Raw genomic sequence first — 10,586 nt, 5'->3', positions numbered from 1 at the left:
AGTGGGAGTGAGATATAATCATGGGAGTGTCCCATAAACATATCTCATAGGCCTAAAAAGGAATTAGGCAAAGATAGTACAAAAAGGCCAAAAACAGGGTTTTTGGGCCTAGACCGGTTCGGGTACTTCTAGGACTCGGATTGGGCTGAATTTTGGAGGGTTAGTTGCTGATATAATAAACATTATATCTGGAAATTTTCGTGGTGTTTGGACACCTCCTCCTTAGGGAATTGAGAAAATACCAATAGTTGCTATTTTCGACTATTTCCCTAAATCTTATTCTAAAGGGTGTTTTAGGAAACCTAAAAGGAGGTGGATTCTTATTAGGGTTCTATATAAACACTCTTAGGGCAGAGAATAAGGTGTGGAATTTCTCTCTAAGCTTTCTTACTCTACCACATCAAGTAGAGAGGAGAAAGTGAGCTAATTCCCATTAACTATCAATCTAGTCAAAGAAGAAGGTGTTCTTCTTTTCCAACCACCATTGGTGTGCTAGCTATACAACAAGGTGGGAGATCAAATTGATTGCTCGTGTCCCAAGTAGAGGAGCTACACTTGAAGCTCTTGGTCTTCTTCAATCAATTCAACTAGTTCGAGGGAAAAGCGATTAAGGTAATCTACTATCTCCATTAGATTAATTACTAGTTTTGCATGTGATCCTGGGAATACTAGTGTAGACATTAGATGTCATATTTACGCTATAAACACTAGTAGAAGGGTGTAAATCCCTTCAATATCACACTCCCACTAGTCATATCATCCGATTAAATACCCATTCTTATGTGTAACCCGATGTAGGATCCGATCGAAGTTAGCCGCGAATTACTTCGTAATTCGACGATCATAGTTGGTTTCTAGCTAAACGCTACGACCCCTAAATCAATCGTACTTGATGATCTTCTTCATCAATTGTCCTAGCCGACATATTGCTCGCATTGCCATCTTGGTCGAAGGACATCTCCTTCAACTCCTTCACAACATGCCCACACCTCCAAAATAAACAAAGTAATCAATGGGTAGGGCCTCCAGAACATTGGTTATAGTGGACCTCCTTTCACTTGGTCCAACAGACAATCTAGAGATTGCTTAATCCAAGAGAGACTTGATCGAGCCTTGACCAACCACCAGTGGCTCTTGGATAATCCTGACACCCTCCTCACTCATCTCCCTAGTATGGGCTCTGACCATGTACCCGTCCTTCTTACCACCAGGAAAACCACTAACCTCGGGCATCGCCCCTTCAAATTCATTAGAACCTGGATGTCCTACCCTGAGTGTGTCAAATTCATTAAAAACAACTGGCTCACATAACCTCTCCCCATCCAACCCAAACACAATTCTCTTTCCATTAAACTCTCTAAATGGAATAAAAATGTTTTTGGCCATATCGAAACCAAGATCAAAGAGTTCACTAAAAACCTCCAAAAAAATCAGGACCATCAATCCTACCATAATATCCTTAGCCAGCTTGAAGACCTCTTCCTCAAACAAGTGAGTATTTGGAAAGAGAAATCTCGTAATGCTTCCATCACCCTCGGTGATCGCAATACTAAATACTTCCAATCCAGAGCAATTAACCGTAACAGGAAAAATCAAATCAACTCCATCAAAAGGGCTGACGACACTTGGGCAGGTGATCCGGCTGAAATAACTACTATCTTTTCAACTCATCTCCTGAATATCTCTGTCAGAAGTGACTCGAATATGGATTGGTATCGAACCCGGTTTACGACCCGCCAATCCGTTTACACAGAATTTTGGACCCGTTAGCGGAGCTGATTACTGAGACAGAGCTGGTGTGCGAAGCAGGGCTGTGAGACAGAGATGGACTCCGAGACAGAGCTGGAATGCGGAAGCTAGGCTTATGTCGGTGATTAGTGTTATCTATGTATAATGTCGGTTGTAGAGAGAGTCGATTGTAGAGAGTCGGTGAGGCGGTGGGATTAGGGTTTAGTGGCTATATAAACTAAACCCTAAGGAGATATCAGTGGCACAATCTCACGAATCTCTTATGTAAACTTGTTTGCTTATCATAGTGGAAATCATCGCGTCGTTGTAGCCGTGGAGTAGGTCTCACCAACCGAACCACGTAAATCTCTGTGTTCTGTCTTGATTGTTCTTTACTATTCCTATTGCATGTCTTGGATTACTCGTATTGATCACATTAAACCCCAATTGGCCTAACAATCTCCACTTCTGAAGGTAACAATATTTTTGACAACATCCTCAACCTCTTTACCCCTCATGTCACTCATTTTGACAGTGACATCCTTACCTTCATTCCAGTTGAGGAATAAGTCAAATCTGTGGTTCTCTCCCTGAAACTAGATGGGGCTCCAGGCCCTGATGGTTATCCTCCTATATTCTATCAAACCAACTAGGATACGGTCAAAAAAGATTTGCTTGACATGACTAGTACCTTCTTCCGTACTACCAGGCTCCCCTCAAGTCAATCACACCCACATTTGCTTACTCCCTAAATCCAAAAGCCCCCAGTCCCCGGCTGATTTCAGACCAATAAGCCTTCTCAACACAACCTACTAAATAATCACCACAATTTTAGCCAATCGCGTGAAAACCCTTCTCCCTGACATTATCTCTCCGTTTCAAGCCGCCTACATTCAGGGTAGGCAAATTACAGATAATATCATCATCAGCCAGGAATTAGTCCATTACTTCAAAAAGATCAAGGGCTCCAAAAGTTACTTCAGTCTTAAACTTGACATGTCTAAAGCTTTTGATAAGATTGAATGGAATTACATTGAGATCATCATGAGTAAGTTGGGTTTTTCTAACCATTGGATCAGACTCATCCACTCTTGCCTTACCTCCTCTTCTATGGCTGTTTTGATTAATGGGCGTCCTGGCTCTTCCTTCAATGGTAGTAGGGGAATTAGACAGGGAAACCCCCTCTCTCCTTTCATTTTCACTCTAGCCATGGAGGGTCTCAGCAGACTGCTTGAGAATACTAATTCCACTGACCAATTCATAGTCTTCCCCATTTCAACCTCCAATACCAATATCCGACATCTTCTCTTTCCTGATGATTGCATCATCTTTGGTCAAAACTCGCTCGAAAATATTCACAATCTCAAGAATATCCTTCAAACCTTCAGCGAGGCTTCCGGCCAAATGATCAACTACTCTAAGTGCAAAATATTTTTCTCTAAAAACTCTCATCCTAAATTTAAGAGAACGATCATTCGTACTCTTAAAGTTAGACAATTCTCTTCCCTCGATAAATACCTTGGCACTAATATCTTTATTGGCGCCAACAAAAAGCAAGCAACCTTCTCTCTTCTGTCGCAAATCCAGCGCAAACTCTCTAAATGGCAAACTAATCTTCTTCACAAGCTGGCTGCTCGATTGTTATTTCCACAATCGCAGCGGTCTTTCCCCGATACCAAATGCAATGCTTTACCCCCCCACCCAAAGGTATTAGCAATAGCATCGAGACCCTCCAAAGTTCTTTCTGGTGGGGAAAATCCAAAACCATTCACACAGTCAACTGTTATCAAATCTGTCTTCCCCGCAAGATTAGGGGATTAGGTTTTCGTCTTCCCAATCTTGATAATCAAGCATTCATTGAAAAATTAGCGTGGAAACTCATAAATAACCCTCAGGCCCTTTGGGTCAAAATCCTCAAAGCTAAATACTACCCGAATAACCAAAAACCTGCTTCCCCAAAGCTAATCACTCTTGGCTTTGGAAGTCCCTCTACAAGCAATACACTCAAATCTCCAGTTTGATCTTTTGGGACATTAATCAGGGAACCAATATCAACATTTCGTATGTTGTCTGTATCCCGTATCACTCCCCACTCATACTCAACTCCAGAAATGTTGATATCAACCAAGTGGCCCAACTCATCAATAAAAATACTTGGAATATTAATCTTATTAATCAATGTTTTAATTCAGATATTGCTAATGCTATTCTTAGTATTAACTTGCAGGTGCACAAAGAGGATAAAGCAAAATGGCCATTAACTAAAGCGGGAAACTACACCATTAGCTCAATGTATTATCATTTAAGGACTGCAGGAAATCACAATACTACTGAAAGGGTGGAGTGGAACTTCATATGGCATATCATGATATCAATACTACACCGAGAATCAAATTATTCTTGTGAAAATGTTGTACCAATAGCTTACCCGTTCGAGGTAAAATCGGTAAATTTATAGGCCAAATTACTCTTCTCCTTACTGTGATGAAACAAAATCTCATTCCCATGCATTACTTCATTGCCCTTTTGGTAGAACGATATGGTTCTTCTATAATATTAGAACAGATGCAATTACAGATGTCAAAGATTGGATACTATCCTCGAAAGACCTAGACGAAGACACTTCAAGCTTATATGCTAAAATTATCTGGTTTCTTTGGAAAGCGAGATGTGAGAAATGCTTCTCAAACCAAGTTTCTACTCCGATGAATATAATTATAAGAATGAAAGTAACACCAACAAAAACAATGAAAGCAATAACAACAACTATGAAAAAGGACAAACAACAACCACCATGGACCCCCCCCCCCCCCCCGAGACCCCCTTTATCAAAATTGATGTCGATGTTTCTTTCACTATCTTTTCAGAATCTGCAGGTATAGGTTGTATTATTCATGACGATGAGGCGAAATCTATAATGACACTCCCACATACAATTCGAGGACAAAACACAGAAGAATGTAAATCTATAGCTATTCTCAAAGCTATGCAATGGGCTATAGAATTAAAATTGAGTTAATTCTTATATGGCCTCCTACTTTGTGACCAGCTTCCTTTATGGCCCCTTTTTTTTCGTAAATTCAAATATGACCCCCTATTTTCAAGTAAATGTCATTACTACCCTTCTTAATTCTAAATTTAAAACATTAAAAAAAAACTTATTTCCACGTCACCCCTCTCTCCCTACACCTCACCCTCTCTCTCTTTCCAACTCACCTCTCTCTCTCTCTCCAACTCACCTCTTTATTCTCCTGCAAGGTCGCCAGCCGGAAAATTTTCCGGCCGGCGACCTTCAAACCTAAAAAAAAAAAAAAATTCTCTCTCTCTAAATTTTTTTTAAAAAAAAAAATCTCTCCACTCTCTCTCTCTAAAAACTCCGGCGAAGGGGGTTTTCCTTCGTCTGAGGATCTGTTCGTCAACAGGTCTACTATTCACGAAAGGATACTGTTCACCCCCTTCGTCGGAGGATCTGTTCGTGAAGAGGTCTACTGTTCACGAACAGCTCTGTTCGTGAACCGATCCTCCGGCGAAGGGAAACCCTTCGCCGGAGTTTTTAGAGAGAGAGAGAGAGGAGAGAGAAATTTTTCATTTTTTTTAGGTTTGAAGGTCGCCGGCCGGAAAATTTTCCGGCCGGCGACCTTGCCGGAGAAGAAAGAGGTGAGTTGGAGAGAGAGAGAGGTGAATTGGAGAGAGAGAGAGAGAGGGGTGAGGTGTAGGGAGAGATAAGGTGGAGAGAGAGAGGGGTGAGGTGGAAATAACTTTTTTTAATGTTTTAAATTTATAATTAAGAAGGGTAGTAATGACATTTACTTGAAAATAGGGGGCCATATTTGAATTTACGAAAAAAAAAATGGACCATAAAGGAAGCTGGTCACAAACTAGGGGGCCGTATAGGAATTAACTCATTAAAATTCTATCATATCCACATCGAAAGTGACAATATGAACGTGATCAACCAAGTCCCGAACAGGAAACACCAGGTGCAATAGCAGTCGCGGAAGCACGTAGATGAAATCATCAATCTCAAAAGCTGGTTTAATGAAATCAAATTCTCTTTCACGCCTAGACTAAACAACAAACAGGCAGATGCTCTAGGCAACTGGAGTCGAAAAAACAACCGAAGACGTATTTGGATTGATGTACTAGACGTTCAGAGTATTGTTTAGCTCTTGGTGTTTCTTTTCGACAAAAAAAATGAAAAACTCACATGCATCTATTAAAACAGAATAAAAGTTTAACCGTTCCCATTATATTACATTAATTAATTAGTGGTAATGGTTCATTAGGTTAAAAGTGCTGATAAGGATCAAAACTGATTGATTACCTGTAAATACAAGGACTAAACTAAAAAGTTCTATAAAAACTAATCACCTTTGCCGTTAATGGGTGCAAAATTGTCGGCAGCCTATTATATAACCTTGGGTTCTTTACTGGATTTAGCAGGTGCAGAAAAAGAAAAATCAAACCCCTCAATTTCTCTCTGCATCTGCAACCGATCTCCATCATCAAAATCTCCCATCTCCTCAACAAATCAAAACACATCAACCCATAATCTATAGAGAGAAATACAAAGAGAGAATCGAAATTGGGTCAGATCTAAATTATGAGGTCATTAGAAGAAGAATTATTTCCATCAACACCAGGAAAAGTAAAGATGGAAAGAAATAATACAATGAATCGTCAATTCTACCGTTGTTTTGCTTCAACAAGTACAATGTTCTTATGGGCTCTTTTCTTAATTGCTTTAACAGCTTCATATTTAAGTTTTCAAAGTTTTGTTGATACCGGTAGCCGGTATTTCACAGCATCTTGGGGTGGAATTCAATGGGAAAAACAAGTAAGAAATTCTGCTCAAATATCTAGATCAAATGGTATATCTGTATTAGTAACCGGTGCTGCCGGTTTTGTCGGTAGTCATGTCTCTCTATCTCTTAAAAAAAGAGGTGATGGAGTTGTAGGTCTAGATAATTTCAATAATTATTATGATCCTTCTTTGAAAAAAGCAAGAAAATCACTTTTAAATAGTAACGATATTTTCATAGTCGAAGGAGATTTAAATGATGCTCACTTATTATCAAAACTATTCGATGTCGTTGCGTTTACACACGTTATGCATTTAGCTGCTCAAGCGGGTGTCCGGTATGCCATGGAAAACCCTAGTTCTTATGTTCATAGTAATATTGCTGGTTTAGTTACTCTTTTAGAAGTTTCTAAATCTGCTAATCCTCAACCTTCCATCGTTTGGGCTTCTTCGAGTTCTGTTTACGGATTAAACGAAAAAGTACCGTTTTCTGAATCCGATCAGACCGATCAGCCTGCTAGTTTGTATGCCGCTACGAAGAAAGCTGGTGAAGAAATTACCCATACTTACAATCATATTTACGGTTTGTCAATTACCGGGTTACGCTTTTTTACGGTTTACGGTCCTTGGGGAAGACCTGATATGGCTTACTTTTCGTTTACGCGGAATATCCTGCAAGGAAAACCGATTACAGTTTATCGGGGCAAAAGTCGGGTTGATTTAGCTAGGGATTTTACTTATATTGATGATATTGTGAAAGGTTGCTTGGGTTCATTAGACACAAGTGGGAAAAGTACAGGAAGCGGTGGTAAGAAAAATGGTCCGGCACCTTACCGTATTTTTAACCTTGGTAACACTTCGCCTGTTACAGTACCAACTTTAGTATCGATTTTGGAGAAACATTTGAAAATGAAAGCGAAAAAGCATATCATTGATATGCCCGGAAACGGAGATGTACCATTCACACACGCCAACATTAGTGCAGCCACACGAGAATTCAGTTATAAACCTTCCACCGATTTAGAGACTGGATTGAAGAAATTTGTTCGATGGTATCTTTCTTATTATGGTTATAATAGTGGAAAATCTGTAAATTAAACTTTATTTTTGGGACTTTCTCTTTTTTTTTTTTTTTTTTGTTGAACTTTGGGACTTTCTCTTTAGAAAAGAAAGAGAGAAAAGTTAACACGGGATATTCTTTTCTTGAGGGAGAGTGAGAGAAAGTGATGTGTTCTTCCTTAACTTTTAGCTTTTTGTAATCTTATTTTGTTATAATGAAACAATTCGGTTTAATTGTATATGCATTTCTCTTTAATTCCTCTTCTACCTATAATGACTAGAGTTAAGCGTCTCGATAAAGGTGGAAGAATGATTCTAGCTCGCAATAAGATTTTTTTTCAAATTAGCATCTAAAAGTAGGGTGCAAGGAGAAGTAGCTTAGTTCGTCCCATTAATGTAAATTATTCTAATTGAATTTTTTTAGTTACAATTTATTGAGACGGGCTTGCAGATGATCCTGCAAACACATAATCGACCAGCAAACTTACTTTTGAAGAATCGTGCTAATTGATGTTTAAAGTATATTTTTAGTAAAAAAAAAAGAGAATGGGTGGCTCTCGGATGTTCTTTTTTTGTGATAATTACTAGTGTTAGGGTTCGTGTCATGAAATTACATCAACAATGGACTCCCTCGTCGACTATCTTCTAATAAGATAAGTGACATTTCAATTTGTTCACTAGAGAAAGATCCGACTAACGTGTGTATTATTCACCACGTAAGTGAAGGGGTCACCCGATAGGTCACTGAGGCCATTCTTTTCTCATATTTGTTACATGAAATAATTGAGGGGAGAAAGGGAGGTAGCTAAAGAAATAATAGAGGGACAGCTGGGAATAACGTGACGAACGGCTGTGATTGGGTCCCGCAGAATGACAATAAATCACGGATCGCCGTCAGATATGAATTGAACTGCTCCTGCGTCTCGTGTAACCCAGCTGTTCCATTTTTGTCCTTTTCTTCCTATCCGGATCCGGATTTCGTATTCATTTAATGGGGACCCGGGTCCATTTAAGTTAGGCCTTGAACGGATGGGTCTTGTATAATTGGGGACATTCTATAGGCACTTGAGTTGTCTCTTTACGAAGTTACCAAAAATTTGGTCAATGGAAGTAGAAGAAATGAACAAGATTAGAGAAGGAAAGGAACAAGGATAACAAACGGAGTGCGGGCGTCAAAATTTATGTTATTGGAATCAGTTAGAACGCTGAGACTGCAACGTTGAATCCCGCTTTGCTATTGTCGATCTGGGGGGCGAAACGTATAAGGAATTCGGAAACATCTCCGATGCTCAAGACAATCAGATTCCATTTCGATTAAAATATTGGATATTGAGTGATCCTTGGAGACTTACTCGTTTGATTGATAGAGTTAGTTCAGTCATTGTGATTGTGCTTTCTTGACTTATTAACCGTAGCTAACTGATGATCATTTTTTGGATCATCACGAGTCCTACTACTCCTTAGCTGAAGGTAGAAAAACTAAGGAGTAGAAGAATTAAAAATGATTTCCTTCGATGTTCACATATAATCGTATGCAAGTGATTCTGATTTAATTAAGATAATGCATGATTAATTTAACCACATAAATTTTCCGCATTTTAAGATGTTCCTTGATGATTCAAAAAATGGTTACCAATTGACTAAGGTCGATGAGTCAAGAAAGACTGCAAACCCGTGGGTCAACCTGCGTCAAGTCAACATGGAAGTTGAATCTGAAGGAAGTTTGTCACTCAAGCCCAGAACTCGACACCTCGGGTGTCGGTACGATTGTCCTACGCCTGAAGCCATGCTCTGACTCAAATACAACTAGGTTTGCCCTAGGATTTACGAGAAGGCTAGGAGGTCCACGTAAGTAGGGTCGATACATTAATCCTGAAATATAGGAAGTAGAAGTATGCCTTACGCTTACCGACTTAATCCTGAATCTAATCAAAGATCTCAGTCGCTGAGGATCTCAAGTATTTAACTAACTTGGGCTTCAAGAGTTTTTGAAGGATGAAGTAGTTTCGGCAGTAGTGATCAAGACGCATTTGATGGGGTTACCACTGTTGGTCAGTCCCAGCCCTGGAGACGAGTTTATCGTCTACCTCGCAACTCCAGGAGAAGCAGTCTCGGCAGTAGTGATCAAGACAGTAGGATGAGTAACGCATCCTATATACTTCGTCAACAAAGTATTGGGTGGAGTAAAGCTGAACTACCAACCGTAGAAAAATTGGCATACGCGCTTATCCTAACGGCCAGGAAGCTTCGCCCCTACTTCCAAGCTCATGTAATGATTGTACAGACGGATCAACCACTCAGAAACATACTCCAGAAAATGGACCTTTCAGGACGACTAACCAAATGGGCAGTGGAGCTGAGTGAATTCGAGATCAGATATGAACCCCGGACTGCGATAAAAAGACAGACATTGGCAGACTTCGTAACAGAATGCTCAGTCACAACAACTGACGTTGGACCAGAGCAAGTCTGGACTCTTTTCGTAGATGGAGTTTCCAACAAAGGCACGAAAGGAGCAGGAGCAGTGCTGTCAGCCTGAAAGAGGAGAAAAATTTCCCGACTACTACGTTTAAATTCGCCGTAACCAATAATGAAGAGGAATACGAAGCTCTGCTGGCAGGTTTGAAACTGGCTCTGAAGGCCAGAGCTGTTAATATTTGGGTATACAACGATTCCTAGCTAGTCGTCAATCGCGTCAACGGGGATTATGAAGCAAAAGGGACTGACATGATAAAGTATTTGAAAAAAGTCAAAGAACTAATTGGGCACTCTGAGAAGTTTACCCTCACCGGGATACCTTGGGAAGAGAATACACTGGCAGACGCTTTGTCAAAGATGATCAATGACCAAACTACCATTCCTGGAGTAATATTCCACACATTAGAAGAAAGAAGCATTGACAGGGCGCAAGAAATAATGGCTATCAAGATAGCACAAGGAGATGCTTGGATGAGACCATATATCGAATACTTACTAACTCAGAAGTTACCGGAGGACG

At 39.9% G+C, this 10,586-nt stretch overlaps 1 pseudogene across 1 annotated transcript; it reads left to right on the top strand.

Moving 5' to 3' along the window:
* Positions 1–5,999: 5,999 nt before the first annotated feature.
* Positions 6,000–7,827, top strand: LOC147531590 (UDP-glucuronate 4-epimerase 1 pseudogene; annotated as a pseudogene). The gene has a single exon (XR_015228072.1). The product of XR_015228072.1 is annotated as a UDP-glucuronate 4-epimerase 1 pseudogene (transcript).
* Positions 7,828–10,586: the final 2,759 nt, after the last annotated feature.

Source organism: Eschscholzia californica, unplaced genomic scaffold (assembly GCF_041429995.1).
Source record: "Eschscholzia californica isolate CP2 unplaced genomic scaffold, dmEscCali1.0.p SCAF_6, whole genome shotgun sequence".
NCBI lineage: Eukaryota > Viridiplantae > Streptophyta > Magnoliopsida > Ranunculales > Papaveraceae > Eschscholzia > Eschscholzia californica.
Note: the sequence above shows the minus strand (reverse complement) of the source record. Positions and strands in the feature narration are given on the sequence as shown.